The sequence below is a fragment of the Zonotrichia albicollis genome, chromosome 4 (assembly GCF_047830755.1).
Source record: "Zonotrichia albicollis isolate bZonAlb1 chromosome 4, bZonAlb1.hap1, whole genome shotgun sequence".
Classification (NCBI taxonomy): domain Eukaryota; kingdom Metazoa; phylum Chordata; class Aves; order Passeriformes; family Passerellidae; genus Zonotrichia; species Zonotrichia albicollis.
This window is the reverse complement of record NC_133822.1, coordinates 38,759,345-38,781,035: the sequence shown is the minus strand read 5'-3', so window position 1 is coordinate 38,781,035 and position 21,691 is coordinate 38,759,345. Positions and strand designations below refer to the sequence as shown.

The 21,691-nt window shown below is 39.1% G+C and overlaps 1 long non-coding RNA gene across 1 annotated transcript in view; it reads left to right on the top strand.

The window, feature by feature from the left end:
• The window catches only part of LOC113460015 (uncharacterized), an 83,915-nt gene extending 82,966 nt beyond the window's left edge, over positions 1-949 (top strand). Inside the window, exons 7-8 of the long non-coding RNA XR_003381641.2 lie at positions 620-701; positions 852-949. This is a non-coding gene — a long non-coding RNA (uncharacterized LOC113460015). The remainder of the gene's footprint in view (positions 1-619; positions 702-851) is intronic.
• Positions 950-21,691: the final 20,742 nt, after the last annotated feature.

Below are 21,691 nucleotides of genomic sequence, written 5' to 3'. Positions count from 1 at the left end.
ATAGAATAAGAACAATATAGTTTAAAATAATGGCAGTACTTTTTCCTTTATGGATTGTATTTTGCTGACTTACATGAAAAATTACTGCTATTACATTCAAGTGGAATAAATTGCTTTATGAAATCTGTAAACTTAATTTGTGCATGCACTCAAGCACTAGCTGCAGACATGATCCTTTCAGGAAAGAAAATAACCCTGGTGAAATTCTTCTTGCTATATGGATTTTTTTCAGCTTGCAAATATTTTAAATTTTTATTATCTGTGTCATTCTTAAACATAAGATCCATTTTTCCCAAATTCTGGGCAGTGACACTTGGTGGATACATTCTGAAATGGGTGCCTATAACTGTCCATATCTCTGAGCATCTGTCCCTTTTTGTATGGGGATTTCTGAAGTGCCTACATCACTCTTGCATTTAAGCTTCATTTTTTTCCTGGAGATAGCTTAAAGCAAGGGATGTCTTGAAATAGCAGCTCTTCTAGATTTCATCTTTGTCTCTCTCACTTAGGAGTTGGAGATTTTTGTTCCCTGAAAGTAAGGTCAGCCTCAAAGGTTTGCTAATTTAAAGCGACTTAGTTCTGAAATAAGGATAAAAGTTCTCTTTCCTTCTTGATGCAGGTGTCTCAGAACAGAACCTGAGCTTACCAGGTCCTGTCAGTCATAGATACTGCAATGGAACTGCCATAAATGCACTGAAGGGGTAAGGTGTTATATGTACTTTCCTCTCCTGGTTTTTTGTCCTGTTTTTTCCCATTTGTATTCATTAATTCATTTTTCTAACTGATAAAGTAATAATTGTATATTACTTACTATGAAAGTAGTAATATGCTTTGTAACAATTGACTTTCAGCATAGGAGGGGAGGTGTTCAGAAGGAACCTGGAAGATCTCTCTTTCAAGCAGCATGTCTCCCAAGCAAAGCCTCCCAGGGGAGCTCTGGCAGGCACAGGTGAGGCTTGTCTGCAGGTGCAGCATGGCTCCCAGACAAAATGCAGGGAGCCCCTCGGCAGGAGGCTGATTCTGAGCAGGATGCTGATTCTGAGCCATCCTCAGCCCTTCCTCAGCCATGGTCTCCCAGCCTCCCACCCCAGCTTGGCACAGAGGCTGCAGGCTCAGGCTGCAAACAGAGCTCCCCACTCTTACCTGCCTCCCACTGTGCTGACTACATTGTGTTCTCATTTTAGCAGTGTGGGGAAAATGAAGACTCTGCGTAGGTATTTGAATAATTGATAATCTTGAACTGAAATAGATTAAGATTTTCTTCATTTACAAGCTCACCTAAAGTCTGAATGTCAGAGCAGCTTTAGTCTGCTCAGAGACATAATGTAATGAAATCACAGTTGATACCATGACCCATGAATTGTTATTTTTAACTTGACATTTCTTTTACGTCACTGCAGATGTTTTGAGGAATAGAGAATAAATGAAATTACTGGGTTCTTTCTTTTGAACTAACAGTCTATTGTCAGGTTTATCATGTTACAATGGTAACAGCAATTGCCTTAAGTGGTTTTTAATGGATAATAGTACACATCAAGTTATGATCTTGTCAGATGTGAAAACTAACCAGGGTTAAGTTTCATCAATATTTGAATAGAAAACTGAAGAAGTTCCTGAAGGCTAAAAAAAGCTTTGGGAACAACAGGTTATTAGGAAAAGATATTAACAACAGGAAAATATATTGCTGCTAATTTAAATTAAATGACTAAATGACCTTACTATTCTCAAAAAATTAATGTATTGCAGCTGTTTATGCAAAATATGGATGATGAATTTGTAACTTAAAGGGACAGAAATATTATAAACACAGTCACAATTAATTAATTTACATGTATATGTGTGTGCTTGCATGTATATATGTATATATATATATACACATAGATATACACACACATATGATCAGCTTCCTATTCTCTAGTCTGATATTTGTCAGGTGAAAATGTCACACAGCCATTATACACATACAAAGGCAGAGGCAAGTTCTGCTGTTTTGACATTACATAGGATCTAACATGTAACCAGTACTTTATGATCAATAATATAAAATGTTACTGTGATACAGTCCAGAAAGCCAGTTGCTTCCTGGCTCCCTTTATGCTAGAATTTAGCAAATATTAAAAAAAAAAAAAAACTATCCCCAGCTTTCCCCTAGTCAAAAAGAGGAAAGGGGACTGGAAATAGATTGTCTAAACAAAGAAATGAGTCGTTGATTTCTACTAATTTAAATGAATTACATTTTTACTCATTTTAACTATGCTAAATAAGGGTCAGAATGTAGAAGCAGCCACAATGGAGAAGAGGAAAAGTCATAATGCATGACAGCTTAAGACACCTAAGTTTAGGTGGTTACATGAGTGTCTTCCTCTGCTCTGGATGTGTAAGCTTCTACTGTGTTCAGTGGATATTTAACTGAGACAGGGGAATCAAAAGAGTCATTCAGCTCATATATAAGTGATTTATCAGCCAGATTGCTCCCAGAGACAGTGTTAAGGGTATGGAAAGGAACCTGATCCTGCAATGTAAGCCTATTCTTCAAATAAACCATTTTACAGGTTACTGTAATCACCTTCCTACCTGAATGCATTGCTTTGTCGCATTCGGTGCTCTTAATTTAAATGAATTCTTAGTTGAGGCAATATATGCGTGAGGTAAAATCTATGGCATGGCTTTGGGATCACAGGCTTTCCTTTCCCTCTTTGAGGTGAAGGAGATACAGCTCAGCAACAAAAATCTCCCCCAACCCTTCCACAGCACAGCTGTGAATTTCTGACTTGAGTGTAACTTTTCATATTTATTTTCATTTTGGTTATTTGACCTATATTTTGTATTATTCTGACTGCTCATTTGAATGACACTCCATGCATGTAAACTTAAACAGTTTTTTTTTTTTAATTTGGGCTTTCAAAACCACCTTTTGCTCTCAGCATCTGAACTCAGCACCCGTGCTGATCAAGTGAGCAGAAAACAATCTCCTGGAGTAATTTTAAGAGATTTTCTCTAAATGATGTTGCACCAGTTATCTAATGATGCATGAAAATGACATAAAACTGGAAATGCTCTTACCAATGTTTCTGTGTAATCACAACATAAAAATGTCAGATCTTTGGGCTTGAACTTTTTGAGTGACACAGTACAGTTCACTTGTATCACTTGATGCTCAGGTATGAGTCATTTCCCTTCTGCGTAGCGGGTGGCTTTAAAGCCACGGCGAGATTGTGGCTGTTGACTTCTTCAGATGCTGTTTGAGGATCAAGAATAAGATTTTTATCAGAGCAGAAGAGTAGTTGCATGGCCAGGGCTGTCTTCTAACATCTGAGGTTAATCTCGTTTCTCTCCATTTTCTACCTGTATTGCAGAGAAAGTGAATTTTTCCACAAATGCTGTTTCCACACAAGGATAACACCAGCCATGCCATTATCTCTGAGTTACCTAGAGCCATGTTGTAGTTTCTCGAATGATCGTGCTGGGCTTGCTCTCTCATTTCCCACTCTGCTCCCATCTGTGCTACTTGGCTGCTATCTGCAGCTCTGGGCTGTAGAAGGAGCATGCCATGGGACTTATGAGTAGAGCTTTAAGCTTATTAGCATCACAGGCAGTAAAGCATTTGATTCCACAGGGTCATGTCAGTAAACCTCAAGGCAGATCTTCTCTGAATTAATATATTTTTGCCTATTAATAATGTTGACCAGCCCATAAAACTATCAGCAATGAGAACTACCAGCTGCATCTGAAACCCTGGTACTTTAAAAACCTTAAAAATTCCTCCAGTGTGTATGGTGACCCATTATCTCAAATGAACTCATTGGAAATGCAGTGTTCGATGACTCCTACCTCAGTGTGATTCACCAGAGTGCTGCATAATGTGTTTTTTACTTTTGTTAGCTTCAAAAGAACAACTGTAATAATCAATTATCAGCAGGTGGTGGTTTCCTCCATGTTTAAATACATCAGTTGCCAGTTGCTGTCAAGCTCTGCTGGGTGCATCACAAATGGTCACAGCCTCCCAGCGTTTCTATCTCTGGTACTTTGCACAGTGGCAATGATTTCTTACCATTTTTACACTCTGTGCATTCATGCTGGCCCAATGAAGTCTACTCATTGCCCAGTCTTTTGCATAACATCATCTGAGGTGTTGTCATGAATCTTTTCAGCCTCTTGGTGCATTTTAATTGGAGTCTCTGTTTCCCCCTCTTTCTGCACTTGCTCTTTCTCTAAGTCACCTCTGGGTTTATTTCCATTCTGAAAGTCTCTGGTAGTCAAGGGAACTAGCTTCTGTGCAGCCCAGTGTGAGCTTATTATTTCTTTTAAAGGACTCACTGCATTGTCAAACCTAGTTTCTCCATTTTCCAACTTCTGTGTTTTGCAGATCTGGTAACCATTACAGCAGTGTGCGTGTGTGTGTGCGCTCGTTCTTTCAAATACTTTTCTTTGGCTTTTTGCTTCTTTTTGTTCCATTCTGCATTTTGTCCTTCTTAGGAATTACTCAGTTTTCTATTTCACATTTGAGGTGTACTTTTATAATTCTAACACTGAGCATGGAAGTCACTGTGGTACAAAAGACAAAGTTTTCTCAAGAATGTCCTTTTATTCACATTATATAATATAAGAGCAATCAGACTAAGTTGAGATAAAGATCTATCCAGCCCAGTGTCTTTCCATGGGCAATGGCTGACAGCAGATGCCAAAGGATGAGTTTGAAAAGCTGTTGGCTATCTGTAATACTACTAAAATATTCTCTAAGCATTCTACAAGTTGCCGGTCAGTGGTTTCATAAACAAATACATTCAGGATTTTGGGACAGTTTTACTATTAATTTATTTTGCAATTAATTATCCTAGAAAGAAAGGTATTCTCTTCCTTGGACAGGTTGCTTTTTGAATCTCTGTAAGCACTTATGTGAACCTCCAGCAATCTGAAGCAAGAAATTCCACGGCTGAAACACAAGCTGCATGAAAAACAACTTGCTTTAATTTTATTTTAATGAAAATACTATCTCTGAATGACTATTGATGCTTTCTTGTTCTTGTACAGGAACAGACAGAAAGTCTTTCTGGAATAGTCTAACCCTGCCCTTCACAATTTCATGACTTTCTGCCTCTCTCAGTCATTGCTTTTCAAAGCATCGTGTTGTTTTCTAGTTTGAGCTGTGTTCTTTTCCTTATAGTCCTTTATCCTGGCAATTTGATTTTTTTATCATGATTCCTTCTTGCTAAGATTTTCAAGGAATTCTCTACTTATCCACTAGAAGCCTAAGATCTTGGTCCTAAAGGGTAATATCAGACAAAATTGCCCAATGTTGTATCCTCGTTGAATCTTTCTCTACACAGAGTTATGATGCCCAGTCATTCAGCTTTAAGAGGTCCTTATACCTTTTCCACAGCTGGTCTTCAACTTTCTGACCCTGAACAACCCAGTACTCTCAGTAAACTTTGCTACTTCATCACCCACACTTCCACAGCTGCTGCTTCACAGCATTTTAAGAATATGTTAAACACCGTGAGTTCCAGCATGGCCCTGTAGGACTCTACTGGTGACCTCCCTCCACTGTGAAAATTGGCCATTTACTCTTACCCTTTCTTCCAATAGTTTAATCAGTTGTTTATTCATGAAGCAACTTTTATCCCACATCCATTTAGATACTTTAGGAAATTATGTGGAAGGACTTTGCTGAATGATTTTGGAAATCTATATAGACTGTATCAGACAGATCTCTTTCATCCACATGAATGAAATATACAGTTTTTAAAGTATGAATAATCTGACCTATTTTCCAGTCACCTACATTGGGATAAAAAGAAGCTGCCCTTGGAGTGCTTATGAATAAGCGCTCCATTGACTTGAGAGGGATTCTAGACATACAACCACTGTCTTCGGTGAGTTTTCCTTTAGAGACCACAGGTATCCTGCCTATGTGTACAAAATGTATAAGGAAATAGGCCTACAAGTTCCTGGCCCACAGATCATTTATCCCATTGAGTCCCAGAGTTGCTGCCCCACAGAATTCACCTCTTCTCTCCTATACCAGTTTTCTGAAATATCTCTTGCTCCCGATTCATCCATTTTTTCAAATTTTTTGGTCATTTTTCTGATGCTGTGCATAAATTTCCTTTGAATGCTTGCCAAACGGGAGAACTCCAAGGGTCATGGTTTAACCCCATCCTAAACCATGCCCCACACAGCCACTCACTCCCTACCCCACTCCAATGAGATGGGGGAAAGAATCATAAGGGTGCAGCAAATAATCATGGGTTGAGATAAAGACAGGTTATTAGGTAAAAAAAAAATGGATGTGCAAGCAAAACATAACGAGAAATTCTTTTACCTCTTGCCATCGGCAGACAGGTGTTCAGCCATCTCCAGGAAAGCAGGGCTCCATCACTTGGGAGGACAGAATCACAGAATAGTCTGACTGTCAAAGTTCACTGAATACAGCTCTTAAGAGAAGGGTCCATGCAGGGATCAAACCCTCAATCTTGGTGTTATTAGCACCAGGCTCTAACCAACACCATCATCCCTTCTTCCTCCTTCTTCTCCCAAATTTACATACTGAGCATGGCAGCGTACAGTCTTGAATGTCCCGTTAGTCATTGTGGTCAGCTGTTCCAGCAGTGCCCCACTCCCAAATTTTTGAAAACCCCTAGCCTCCTCTCTGGGCTGTTGCAAGAAGCAGAGAAGACCTTGGCTCTGTGGAAAAGTTGCTCAGCAGTAACTAAAGCATCTCTCTATTATCAACACTGGTTTCAGCACAAATCTAAAACAGCCCCATACCAGGTACTATGAATAAAATTAACTCTACCCCAGCCAAAATCACCACAGGAGAACAGGGGAAACTACTAGAGGGATGTTAATAGGGCTTTTAAAGGCTGAATTCACTCTTATCAGCTCACATCCATACACCTGGGCACAGAGGAAGAGTGAGATCCCAAGACATTTCCTTTATGCCCTCAAGGGCTCCCATCTGGCAACTTATCACGAAATGCCGTCTGAACACATGCACTTTCCATTACTTAATGCTTATTTTCAAAACTGTGGTGTCTGGTTTTACACTGTGTTTTTGGTTCCTTTACCTTGTGTTTTTTTGCATAGGCTAATTTTATTTCAGATTGACCATTTTACACAAATAAAAAGGTACAGATGCCCAAGTTCACTGTCTAGCCTAAATATTTCATCTGCTCATAAAAATTGAGAGAAATATTGACATATTTGTCAGCTATTCTTATTGTAAAGGAGAAATAACCATTTAATTTATCGTATTACTCTAACAACCTACTACAGGCAATTTGGCCTTATAAATACGTTTTCTGTAGATGATTGAGAGTTTCTTTATTCAAAGGTTTCAAACAGCTGTTAGAATCAACCCAAACACTTTTCCTTTATGTTAAAGATATTAATTATTGGAACTTAGATAAATGTATTTTCTCTGTCTGTTTCATATCTGCACAGTAATCCAAATCTATTGTAGCAGTTTGGTTGGCTGCATTTCTACTGATGAAGAATTAGTGTGGGACAGTTCTCCATCCTTCTGGTCCACTCTCTTGAGTGTTTTTGTTTTCCTAAGAGTCCCTGCTTTTTTATATTTTCTTTTCCTTAATCTGCTGAGTTTAATATGGTTAATGTAATATGATTAGTTCTGAAGTATTTTCTTCTGTTTCCCAGCTCATATGGTAGCACCTATTTCAAAAGCTTACTGGCAGTTTGTGATTAGAAAATTTTAGTCTGAATGAGCTTAAAGTCTTACATGTTATTCTTAGGCAGCCACTACAGCTGCCTCTCTTGATTTATACTAAATGCCTATAATTCTACAGCTAATTAAATTAAATCTTTGAATGCCCTATCTCTAGACTTAACTATCAGACCACTTTAGAAATATGAATATTTTAGGGGGTTAAAATTAGATGATTTATAGTAATGTATCTGGGGATTTTATTATGCCTCCTTTGAAATACATAACATTATTTAATTCCAGATTAATATGTCTAGCAGCAAGTCCCTCAGTATTTCTGACTTATTCTTCATAAGCCCTTGTTCTACCATCTGGTTACTTTAGCTTTTGCCCATGCTTCCAGACCAGACCCATCAAATGTCACTTGTATTTGGCCTCAGCCCTGCTCTCTTTCATAGATATTTTTCCCTCTCATGTTTGCATTGAAGTGTTGAGCCTCTCTTCTGCTTTTGAGCCTCAGCTATGGTTGTGGAACCTAGGTCTTCTACTGAGGTAAAGGCCTGGAATTGGGGCCCTCTATGTTGGAATAGCCATCGGTGCAGGCCACCAGCATCCATCAGGAGGACCCTTCCTTCATCAGGGTTGTACCTGTGGTTATCTCCTGAGGTACCTGTCACTTCCATCTGTTTCCCACATGCACAGGACACGATGCAAAGTGCCACCACATTGCCATTGCCCCAGCCTAAGAAGGTGGTTCCCCAGAGCAGGAACATCTCCCAGTAATGAAAGGGTCACATAGGGATAGATGTGTACAAACACAGCTCATCACATCCAATTTGTGCTTTTTTGACAAAGCAGTCAAAGGCTGGAAAGCACAGAGGCTGACTGGGGCCATGTGTGTCATGGCAGGAGTGGAGTCCTGGAAAGCTGTATTTATTTCTCCTCCGTTCCACAGTGTGGGGAGTCAGACCCAGCCCTCCCAAATGCCCAGGAGTGCCTTGGCTGTAAGACTGAATGTCTCCGCTGTGGTGATGAACTGCTTTTCAGATGAGTTGCAAGGCAGTTAGCTTGCTCCTCTGCAGTCATTAAAGATCCCAAGATTGCTGTTCATGAGCTTCCAGTAGTGTTACTTAACAGAATATCCTGGCTGCAGTCCAGCCTGGCTTACAGTAGACTACATCTCTAAACTTCCATCTTTTCAGCTGTGTAACATAAATCATCTCACTCAGCACTGCTAATACTGCTAAAGAGTTACAAAGAGTTCCACAGCCCTGTAAAGCCATGAAGTGAAATAATCCTTTTATATAAATGCTGTGTGCAACGTATTGTCCGTCTGCATTCTCTGCATTTCTTCTTATTGTTTTCATTATCATTAGTGTTATATGCTCATAATGGCATGGACTAAGGAACTTTGTGAAATGCCTCTTTTGCCCTGGACTTGAAACTGATTATATACACAGATGTCAAGATCATGTTTCAATAACAGGTATTTTGGAAATTCTGCATCCAGACAGAAAGGGATGAATAATTGTCATTGTTTTTCTGACTCTCAGGCAGAGTCCTTACAAATTTTTGTGCCCCTCTTGAGAATTTTCTCTTCACTTTCATATTAGAGCAGCCTTAAGGTCTGAATTAAGTTCTCTTTTCTGCTTGATGGTCCTCTCCACACAAGCCATACCAATGTAAATGAAATACTGTAGATATAATCCTGCTGCATTCATATCCAGCAGTCCTCTTGTGCATTTTCCTGGTCTGACTGGCCAGTCTAATCACAAGATAAAGTTATGTATGATCAATGGCCTTCACTTTTCTATTCTTTGCTGCTGGGACGAGGCTGTATTTTTAAGACTGCTCTTTCTTAGGGAGATAGTGCAGGAAACGAAACCCAACACAGGTTACAGCTTCCTTGTCTGCCGCCCACACCAGGCACACCTTAGGCCAGCATCAACCAATTGATTGCAGCATGTATTCCAACCCCAGAACTTGACAAATGCTTTGGTTTTGTTTGTAGCTCTGTTTTTAAAGCACATCATGGTCATTTTATGGAGTTACTGACTTCATCTGAGTGTTTTATGTATTCTTCTCTTAAGCACCAGGAAGATATTCATCAGTCCTCTTCAGAAGCTTTGTCTGTATTCCATGCAAAGACTTTTGCCTTGTCTGCTTAAAACTTAGGTTCAGCTTGAGTTTCCTCCATGGATTTCTTTTCCCATTCTATTCTTATGAATTGATTTTAAAGCCAGGATAGTTCTGTTTCAGATATGCAAAAAAATTCTCAAAGCACAAGACCATCAGTAGACTTTAGCTGCTTACCTTCTTTTCAGTTAAGACTGTATAGTATGTCAACACTAGCTTTGGCTGGAAAGCCCTGTGTGTGGTGAGCTAGTTTAGATGATCTAATTTTATTGCCTTCATTCATCATTCATAATCCATTATACCATTGCTGTATGATATGACTGCAATAACATCTCAGACTTGATTAGAATATTATTTTTTCTCTGAGTTATTTCTTTCCTGTGAAAAAGATTTTGAAACTTTTCTGCATAAGAAGTCGGTAGTTATTTTTCTTCTTATTATCCTATTCCAAATGTATTTCTTACATTTGCTGGAAGTGGGAATTAATATTTGAGACCTCTCAATAGGTCTTTTAACTTTCTAAATCTCAGACAAAGGTGCCACAGCATTGTCAGTTTTCGTTTTTGTTACACGTTCTCAAAAACGTCCTAAAAATATCCATTTCTGTCAAATTAAATCCAACACTTGTTACATATACTCACAGAAATGTGCTCTATAAATTGCAATATGTAACCAACTTGAGAAAATTAAGTTGATCAGTACTACTGCTAGATTATCAAAGCTTGGCTTAAAAAAATGTCACTAAAAAGAAAGGCCCAAAAAACCAAAACGTAAATTCTGCTTGTCAAGTTTCTGTGTTATTGGCAGATGCCCCAGGCAACTCTGCTTTCTCTGTCTCAGATAGTGAAACTATTACCCTACAGCACAGTGTCTGAAGAGCTCTCAGGACTCGGAAAAACTCCAGGGCATCAGACATGTTTAATAGGGGTGTGGGATGGCTGGGGCAAGGATTTCCAAATCTCACCACCTGCAGTTCTCTTTTATGAGAAACCTGAATATTGGGTGCATGTTTCAGTTTCAATATTTTCTCCAAGTGGCTGAAGGGAGTAATGAGCAGTTCAGGGCCGCTGGCATAACCAGCTTTTTCTGTCCTTCCTTGCTGTTTGTTCTCTCAGCAAAACAAGCCATGCTAAAAGCCAAGGATGAGCATGGCCCTTGTGCTGAGTGATGGCATAGATTTACTCTTAACACCATATTTCTTCCATCCACCCTTTTTCTTCTGTCCTTGCAGAGGATATGGTTCTGCTTTCTTCAGTCCATGCCCGGTAATTTGCGATGACCCTGGGTGCCACAGTGTGGGGGCGCGAGCGTGACCCTACCGCAGGACCCCGGCTCCTGCCTAGCAACAGCATCCATTGGCCTGCTGGCTGTGTGCTCTCCCTCCCCTTGCTGGAAGAACAAATGCTAATGTCCCTCACATGTGACTCCAGAAACAGAATAACAGGAGCTGACCTGACCATAAATGCCAGGATCACAAAGTCTCGGGAGTTTAGTGGCTAGCATAATGCATCATTACGCTGGTGAACCAAACTCCTTGCTTGCTGTTTGCAGCCACATTAAATATGAATAAGAGAACTAAACAAACCACTGAAAAATAGTCTAATTAAATTGTGCAGTGAGATAGGCCCATGGCTTCTAGTGTTTTTAATTCCCTGTGAAATAAAAATAAAAGCATATTCTCTTTCCTTCTTTGTGACATTTGTTCCCATACAGAAAGGCTAAAAGCAGCTGGTGTTGGCTTGCTGTTAACAAAGGATTTTCGCCTGCGAGTTTCCCTGCGAATGACTTTTGCAAGGTTAAGCAAAGCATCTGCAGGACCAAAACAAGACTTAAAGCAACAGTGAGTATAATCAAACTTCATTTGTGTGTCCACTGATCTCTGCTGCAGAATAATCCCTGCTGCGTGCAGAGGTCCTTTGCTCTCTGGCCTGGAAAAGGAGGGGAGTCGGTGCTGCCCTGGCATGCTGCCTCTGTGCCAGCTCCTCCTCTCCATCCAGGCTGAAGACTATGCTCAGCTGTAAGCATCTCCTTTGGGAGTCAGCATTACTACTCACAGGCTGGGAGATAAGTGGGTGCCTGAGTGCTATACAAACCAAGGTCTAAATGGGACCTCTTGTATCTCTTTCGTGCAAAGCATTTCCTTTACCTGTTTTACAAAAGTTTAACGTGAAACACTCCATAAGCAGCACTTACAGTCCTTTTCTTTTCAGTGCTCCCTCTCACTTGAAGGATCCAGAAAATAACTTTCTTTAGCTCTAGTCATTCACACTTGTCCCTAAAGGAGAAGTACCTCTTAAATTTTTTATGACGTGTAAACAAGTACATTTCCTTTAAAAATGACAGTGTTTTCACAAACAATGCCCCAGTCCCTGGATTTAGCTCCAGAGAGGTTTTTCATGGAAAACACCTTCCAGTCACTCTGCTTCTGATTACAGTGGCAGATCTGAAATCTGGCCACTTGCCACATAGGCCTCCAAGCACTTGTAATATCCCCCTTCTCCCAAATCAAATGCAGTTGAATTTCTTTGCCTCATAGAATCCAGGAGCTTTTTTTGGGGTGAGAAAAAGCACGTATTCTGGAAAATGAGCAGCTGAATATTTCCCTCTGGATTTGGGTTGATAAATATTAAAGGATGGCAGCAGTTCTTATTTGCAGAGAAGAAAAAAGACACTACTCCAATCTCCTGAGCCATATTGGAAAGTTTATTTTATTTAGCAAAGATGAAAATTGCACTGGAGATGTCAACACTTTGATAGCCCTGAAGCATTTTGGCACCCTCTGATCACAGGATCTGAATCAAGAGAGGCTGCCCCATTGCTGTGCTCGCTGCCTCTCCTAACAGGTGTATTGGGGAACGTTTGCCAAAAAGGCGGAGAACGGCGCATTTCTGATGAGCCAGTGGATGCCATTTGGCCAGAAGAGTAGCTGGATGAAATAGTATGTAAAAACACAAGCAAAACACAACCTTGTGTGAATATCTGAATGCTGTCTTTTCCCTGCAGTCTGCAGCCTCTAAAAGATACTGGAATTAGACAATGTATTTTAAATCGAATCAATAACTCTTTTTTAGAAAAGAACACAGTCTAGGACTTCTCATTCATTTATCACATAATGTGAAATAGTCCATGAATGGCCAAACCAAATCCCTCTTTTGATCTTTAATCAAAATATACAATATTTTGAAATTCTCTAGCAACAGTGTTTCTAAAAATAGACTACTAAGGCTATCAGCACAGAATCTTCAGCTAACCTTTTCAAGTGTTCACAAATGACACAATTGTTCCTATTGTAATTTATGGAATTACACTGAGGAATATCAGAAAACATACCTAAAGGGTCTGACAATACTTTTGTTACTAATATATTCCCCTGGTCTGCCTTTGAACCCTGTCATTCCTTGCCTTGCAGCTGTATTTAATGAGTGGTGAGATTATTCAAATGAGCCGACAGCACAACATTGTTTTCTTAGCTCCTAGATCTTGAGAAGACATCTCCTGCCACAGTCAGTAGGTAAAACCTACATCACAGCCTTAGCATTTAATTCTGTGTTATGCTTATGGGTTGTAAGTACCTCTGTAGCCCAAACATATAATTGTGCTTGGTTGAGATGGAGCTGATCTCTACTTACAGCAGCTGCCAATGAGCCAGCAATAAAACAAAAGAAGAAACAGCTCAGCCTGTCATCGATAAGTGAGGAGCCAAATGTGACTGTGCTTATGCCATGGCATACAGGCTTCTGCAAGTACATTGCAAAGAGAGTTTGCAGGACTCTCAGACAGAGCAGATTTGTATATGGGAGATTGCTGCCATCTGTTATTTCCCATTCTTAACCACTGGGTTTTGTTCCTGAGAGAGAAAAGGGAGACAGAAAGAAATTCAATTCTGTCCAAAGATGGATTGTGAGAGACGTTTTCCAGCATGGAACAAAATTAATAAGGTCCAATTTAAAACTGATAAATAGTCAATTCAGTATGGTGGGATTAAGGATTTTTCCTAAGGAATTTACAGAGAGATAAGCATCTCATGAATAAATAAATTCAACTGCAGCACAGAACATATTTATTGATTCACAAGCCATTTGTTTGAGAGTTTGCCCCTGAGGAGCAGAAGGTACCCTATTATTATTGATAATATAAGAGTTACAGTTATATTCAGAAACGACAAACTGCATTTAAATGATATCTTGGGGTTAGAACAAGAACCCACCAAAGCCAGGAAATTCAAAGTTAAGTCTGACACTATGTCAGACTGCATGGTGTCAGGAAAAATGACAGTCGTGTCTTTGCATATCTTGGCTTCTGTGGTTTGTGTCTCAATTTTAATGGCATAGAAGTGAGATCATTTCCTTCTAAATTCATTTTTGTTTTACTTTATCATAAATAAAACAGAGCAGTGCAGGACTGAATATGTAAAGAGGCCACAGCAGCTCTCCTGAGGTAATAACTGTCTGTGAGAGAAAGGACTCTACCACTTGTCTAAAGACCTATCTTCTAAATTTACTATTATTTATTAGTTGCATGTTTGCCTGGTTAAACAATTTACTGATAGCTTTCACAGGCAGATACAAGGACAAAATATCTGGTCAAGAAGCTTGTAGATAGGACAGGTAACAGAAAAGCAAGGCATGTAGGAAGACCCAGAAAATTTATGTGAGTGGCGCTCTGAGTGTGCTGGGACTTGAAGCTTTTTTGAAAGATGGATATTCTTTTTCCATCATCCCTTTTTCTAGCACCTTCTGGAGGAAACATCTTGAAAATAACATCCATGTTATGTAACGTTGTCCTCTACCTTGAGCTGCAGCTGCTGGGGCTCCTATGTCCAGTTTGCTGCTGTATAAAATCAGGGCAGCTGAAGTGGTTCACAGGGACTGTCTTCACTGTCCAGAGAGGAGATTCACTCCCTTGGTGGTGTCTTGGGGGAGATCTTGCAGGAGACCTGAGATGTTTTCATACTCCCCATCCTTGGAGGAATAGGAGGATCTCCTGTTTGTACACCAGTTAGTGGTGCTGTAGGTGTAATTTCCTCATGAGTGGAAAAGGTTTAACTAAAACCACACTTTGAGAGGTAAAGGAAAACTCACATTTGCCTTTACTGTGCCTTGGGAGGCAATTCATAAAGTTTAAATTATTGTTGATAGGCATAAACTCTGCTTCTAATCCTCTTTATTTTTGTTCTCTGAAGGGGTATCACAGGTTGCACAAACTCTTACCCTTCCATATGTGAACTCCTGGCTCCAAATGGGAAACCTAGAACTGTGTACGTGGTGAATTTGTTGTGCGTTGCAGAGAACAACACATCTGTTCATCGATGGCAGAATTATAATTACAGATCTATGTGTTCATAGACATTACACTCCAGGTTAACTTCCAGGCAAACTGGAAATGTGCACACTTTAGGAAGGAAAATTCAGGGATACTATGTAACAGGCTGATATAAAAAGTGTTTGACAGTCTGTTTCTCACATCTGTGACAAAACTGACAACCTAGACCCTTTCTTTACATATCTCAGTGCAAGATAAGATAGAAAAGATGTAAGGTGGGTGCCCAGGTAAGGATCCTCTGTTTGAACATGGGGCTTGATAATTTTATTTCTTCAAAGGTGTCCCAGGAGAAGTTTGTCTTCAAAAATAAATACAGTATACATATATATTTTGCCCACATTGGGAAAATTCACAGGTAGCAACCCTTCTGAGCTATTTGTGCTGAAAAAAAATATCCATCATAGTAATAGATTTTTTAAGGGTTAAAAAACCCCCACAGATGTGATGAATTTCAGATGGACATTAATAGTTTGAACTTGGCTAAGTTCAAACTGATAGAAATTCTCACAAAAAAAGAACAAAAATCTAGATCAGCTTAGATCTGTTTCACTTGTTTATTGGAAGCAAGGCAAAAGATAATATTCTTTGAGAGCAATTTTACAAATAATTCCTGTTCTCCTAGATTTGGTCAGCATTTCAGCATGTGACTAATAACTGAGCTCACAGAGAGGGCTTGCCTTTTTTTTTATCCCTGATACCCTTACAGTTGTAATCATGCATCTTGTCAGTTGTTATAAAGACAAATGTTCCCCATTGCTGTACTGTCAGCGCATTTCAGTACAAGCACAACGGTAGCGCAGCACACCTGTTAGATGTGTGGAATATACCATTTGTCTTGTCAAAGCAGCAGAATCAGGTATACCTTGAGATGACAGGGTCTTCGGTGCAGGAAAAATTTGGGTCTACTCTTTGCACTGCCATTGACCATTCTGCTGCCATCTGTGCACTTCCATAAGGCTCTTTTAATAAGTTAGGAAATAGGGAGCTAGTGTCTCTGGGAAACAGCATCTTATAATATGGAAGAAATATTGCCTTTTTCTTTGCAACAAATCCTATAGAGAACCACTGAGCTATACATTCATTATTACATACACATGGTGTGACTTGGTGGCAGAAGTTCATGATTGTGACCTTTCTTCCTTTATTATATTCAGCTTTTAAAGAAGCAGATGGGGTTTAGCTTGATTGTTAACATAAATTGCCATATGGAACAAAACACAGCTGATTATTATATTAACACCAATTTTAATACATTTTATCATGATATTGCAGCTTCAGTTGCCATGCTATTCTGTTCAGTATATTCATTTGAGAAATTTAATGTTGTATCTTACAAATTGAGATCCTATTACAAACATATGGTGTATAAATAGATTTTGCCACCTGGTGACTGTTAAAAATCTGTAAGGGAGAGATTGCCACAGTGTTAACTCCTCCATGCCAGAAGTCACTTTTCCAGTTGCAGACATTTTAAAGAAACAGTGAGAGGTGAAAATTCTTGATTTGCTGCTGTGATAAGGGGTTAATTGTGCTAATTGCATTGTATTACCTGCTCAGTTTAAAGTGTTTCCTTGTTGTGATTTTCTTGGGAGTCAAATTGTTTTTAAATTGGTTTGTCACTTGACTGCATTTGGAACTTTGTGATTAGGGTTGTGGAAATGGAGATAATATTTAAGTTACATCACAGTTCCTTCCATAATCAATCCCTGTCTCATTTTTAGATCTACCCAAGAAAGTTCCTGTACACATAAGAATATGCTGACTGAGGTAATGGATGAGGTAAGCTGGCTGCTTGCTGGCTGTGAACATTTGCATTTCTTTCCACCAGTGAGTGCTGTACAGAATATTTTTGGGCTTTCTGCTTTCTAGAGTCACACCCATGATCTCCATGAGTCATGGTACACCATGAAACGAGCAGATAAAAAATCCCTCTCCTAAGTCTTAAAAATGTTTTTTTAGTTATGTTGCTCTTACAGATAAAAAAATAAGGCAGCAGACCCTATTTGTTGGCCACTCAAGTCAATAGATGAACTTTTCTGGGCTGTGCCCCAGGCTGTGGCATCTGGAAATCTGCAAGGGTGGAGAGGAGTGTTGTTACTCATGGAAGCCTTTTCAACTCTACCTGCAAAAATTACCTAGAAATACAGGTCATGTTGACTGTTTCTTTGTTCACAGATTGGCAAAGGTATTGAAATATATATATGAGCTAGTAAGAAAGGGGTGGTGAGACTACTAGCAAGAATATCTAATTAATGGATTGAGTTTTAAAGAAGTGGCTCCAACAGTAATTGGTGATCTCAGGAAAGGTAGCAGTACCTATGCTCTGTAATGACCTGAAGACCATAAATGCCGAAGATAGATGGGTAGACATGATAGGAATACAGTTACTTCAGCAGTTTTATAGGGGCCAAGTAAAGGGCAAATAATTCCCTGGGGACAAAACTGATAAAAGGCATCAGGGTAGATTGATGGGAAGAGCAAGAAATGGGTTAGCTGAAATTTATTGCAGACCTGGGCAGTGTTTGCTGTGGACAGAGTGAAAATATGAAAGAGAATTGAGTGGCAGTAACAGCCAAAGTGGAAGCAGCTAATGGGGAAAGGAGACTGAAGAGGTGATTCAGACTCTGAGTGGAGAAATATGCCTACTGGTGGGAACTGGATGCCCAAAAAGCAGGGGTGGGAGGCAGAGACATGGGGTGTCAGCATCTGGGTGGGACATAGGTGGGGGCTTCAGGGCCATGTGGGGATGAGCAGTGAAGAAAGGAGCAAGAAGGAGAACATTGTGAGCAGGCTGTCGATATAGTGAGCTGTGACAGGGACAGAGGCACAAACTGACAGCTATAGCATCCTTAGCCTGAGGGCAAGGGGGAGGAAGTTTTCTCTTAGATCTGTGTGCAGTTCTGATGCGTTGGGGCCTTTGGCCATGGCTACAGGGTGCCTAATAAATAGCCCTTACCTTAGGTTCCACCTGCTGGAACTACGGGGATTATCGGCAGCAATAGAAAGAGCAATAGCAATACAGAGAAGGGAATTCTCCTCTCAGGACATCCTCAATCCTTCACTGCACACTCAGCCCACTTAAACAAGCTGTGCCAGATGACCAACAGGAGGACTATGGAAAAATTTTTGAAGTGTTTTGTATCTAAAGCAAGTATCAGGGGTGTTATCAGGTCTGGAAAGTAGATAAGACACAGAAGAGGCCATTCATATGTCCCACTACAATGAATTTTGTCCAGTTGCTGCATCATAGCAGTTTCTGGTCACCCAAAGAGTCTTGTTAGCCAGTGGTGTGTGTTCTTTGTGTTTCTTGGCTGTTAACCAACAACTGAAAGTCTAAAGATCTGGTCATGACAGAAATTCTATCTATGAATAATCATTTATCTCTCTGTTTTTATCTTTCTGTGGGCAAACTGTTGTATTTTGACTGCTGCAAGCAGGAGCATGTTTTTATTCATTCATTTTGTTACCTGTTCTGGACCTGGTTATTTTTCCATTGCTAAGATTTTGTTGAATTTAGATGTAAGTTAATCCTGCAACTTTCTGTTGTGCTACTTCTGCTATTTCTTTCTCCTGTAGAAATGCATAAATCACTACAGTAATTTTTAGTGATGAAAATACTATCTAGCGTATGAGATATCATGAAGATCACACAGAATTTTACAATCAAGATATACTATTGCCAGTATTTTTCCTGTCAGACATAAATTGCATCTAACACAACTTGTTAGTGTAACAGGAATGTCCTGTATCAAGCTATTGTTATGTGGTTTGTAAATGGCTTTAAATCACATTGTATCCAATAATTACTAATGCTCCATTAAAGATCGGAAAGGCAATTTATTAGGAACTCCCAAAAGTGCATTCTTTAAGCAATGCAATCTGTGTTTGGTTAAAAGTTTACATAAAATCAATACAAAATTATAGTAACATAAATAGTTAAACAGTTCTCAGTTAACATTATAGTTGAATCCACTCTGCCCTCGATAATTTAGAAAATGTAAGTTACGGCGGAAGAATAAGGATACAGAGGAGAAGGCAGATACACATGATTTTGCTGTTCTGATTGCTATGTGGAATGGAAGGGTATCTGTCTATTACTTGCCAGTTATGTCTTTGTAGACTCTTTTCATCTTCTTGAGGAATCTTTAAAGTTCCATGAAAATAATAGCAAGAAAAAGTTTTTACTAAATGCTAGTTCTCTCTAGCAAAGTATTTGGTATAATTCCATGGGAAGAAGAGGTTCTAATTTTAATTAAGGTCCAAATGATCTCCTCTCTACAGAAAAATAAAAACAGCAAAGCAGCAGATTCTGAGGGAATAAGTGCTTCATTCCTTAAAATAAAACCAAGGACAAAAAAAGCCCTCTAAACAAACCACAAGTGAAAAATAAACTGGGGAAAATTACTTTCCCTTCCACCTACTCTGCTAATTTATTCACGAGGACATTTATTTACCTCTATCTAAATGTCTTATAACCTTAGGAACAACAAAAAAAAAAAAGCTAAACCACCTGTCTGTTTTTCAACCTTGCAAGATAATTTAATCTATTTGGTTATGATTTGAACATATATTCTACTTACTGAACTAAAGAAATGGATTAGTCATAGCTAGTGACAACAGTTGTTTTTGTTTACAAAGTGGCAGTGTTTGGTATATCAAGAGAAAGTCTCCCAAAAGTCACATTTTTACCACAAGTAAATAGCTCAAACCTCAAGCTGGAAACATACATATTACTTCTCATTCTCTTTGTGGCAAATAACACAAAAAAAATCATCTCTGAACAGCAGTTTCAGAGCACCGCTGTTGAGAGAGACATAACGATTATACAAGACAGAGCAGGGCAGAGGCAAATAGTCTGTTTATTCCCATTGTGTTAGTCAAGAATAAAGGAGGGGTGTTTTGTACCTGATTTGGAAGTCCATAAGAAGCAAAATATTTGCAAGGGATTTAATCAGTGTCCCCAGTGTATCCCATTTTTCTTCTCTAGCTTTGTCCCTGAAAACCTCTGCTGTCTGGGCTTTGGGAAATGCAGGCAGAAACATTTCCATTCTTTAAGGCTTTTGATCCCAGTCAAAAGCAAAGTGTCCTGACCTTGCTCCAGAGCAAGAGCCCATAACTGTCTTCATGTGCAGGACTTCTTTTGCCCATCAGTACTCTTGACACTACAGACATACATAATTTTATGTCAAGTGAAGGATATACTGTTTACCAGAGGTGCTGCTTCTCAGCTAAAACAGACTAAAAGCCATGGTTTAATGAACTTGCTTGACTTACCACAGATCTGCCTTAGGAAGAAAAGTCTATATTTAGGATTTATGAAAAAATAAGCAATCCTTGTCTACCTGAACATCCTATTTGCTTTAGACATAAAATCTAATTTCTTAATGAGAGTGTCTTCATTAAGATGTGGATCTTATCAACCTGCAGTTAATGATAAAAGCAAATCTTATAAACAAGCAGAGTTTAAATAACACATTAAAGCTTATCACTGATGATATCTTTAATTATAGTAAAGCAAATTGTAAGATACTCTAATGGGAAATACAAATTACTTGTTAAAATTATTAACAGAGTTAATGTGCTTACATTTGTTTATGTGTACAGGAATCATTTCAAATATTTGACTGTAATGACAATATGTGTAAAGATCAATTAAAAGTCAGGAAGATGAGATATTGGATTTTCAGACCTTAATAGGATTTCATCTGCACTTGTTATATTATGTTATCCACTTATAATTGAGCTTCCATCATATCATAGAATCTGTCACTTACCAATTTATATTTCTAACCTCTAATGAAACTTCTGTTTGCTAAGGAGAATTTTTGAGACCTCTGATCCTGCTGGAGCTGTTTGGTACAAACATTAATTTTCCCCACTCAGAGGTTGGGGTTCAGTCTATCAACCCAAACTCCACTACAGAAGTGAAAATGCCTATGTAGCTGCCTAATTCACTAGCATGATGCACACAAGCTGATCTAATCAACAGCTTAGTGGCAGTTTTATGTGTAAAAACTAGGTAGATTGGTAGCAAGAAAAATTGCCAGGAATCTGCCCAATCTCTAGTTTATTACATTTAGCAGAAAGAAAATAACCACTGTAAATGCAACAAAACTACTTTTGTTTACTTACCCACTAAGTCAGTCATGCCCCAACTGAGGTTCTGTCCCTGGAATGGATCCATGATAATCCATCAACACCAATTTCAGGGCAGCACAGTGATGGGGATCCCCTACAAGCAATGACTATGGCCTGACTGCATCCAGCCCTGTCTATCCTTGGCATTTTTGGCAGTCACTCCAGTTGGAGGGATCTCTTGGCATTTTGACTGTGGAAGTGTGAATGTGAGGGTCAACACATTTTATGTGTGTCATGAACACATCCTCAAAAAAATAGTGTGAAGCCAGGTTCTTACAGTGCTCTCTAGCTGATGCTATTGTAAACAAAATTGATTGCTGCAAACAAATATCTTTCTAATTTAGCTTATATGTTCTATTTTCAATGCACTATTATGAGACAATCATTTGTGCATAAAGTGGACCTCGGCCAAGGTATTTCTACAGAGAGCTA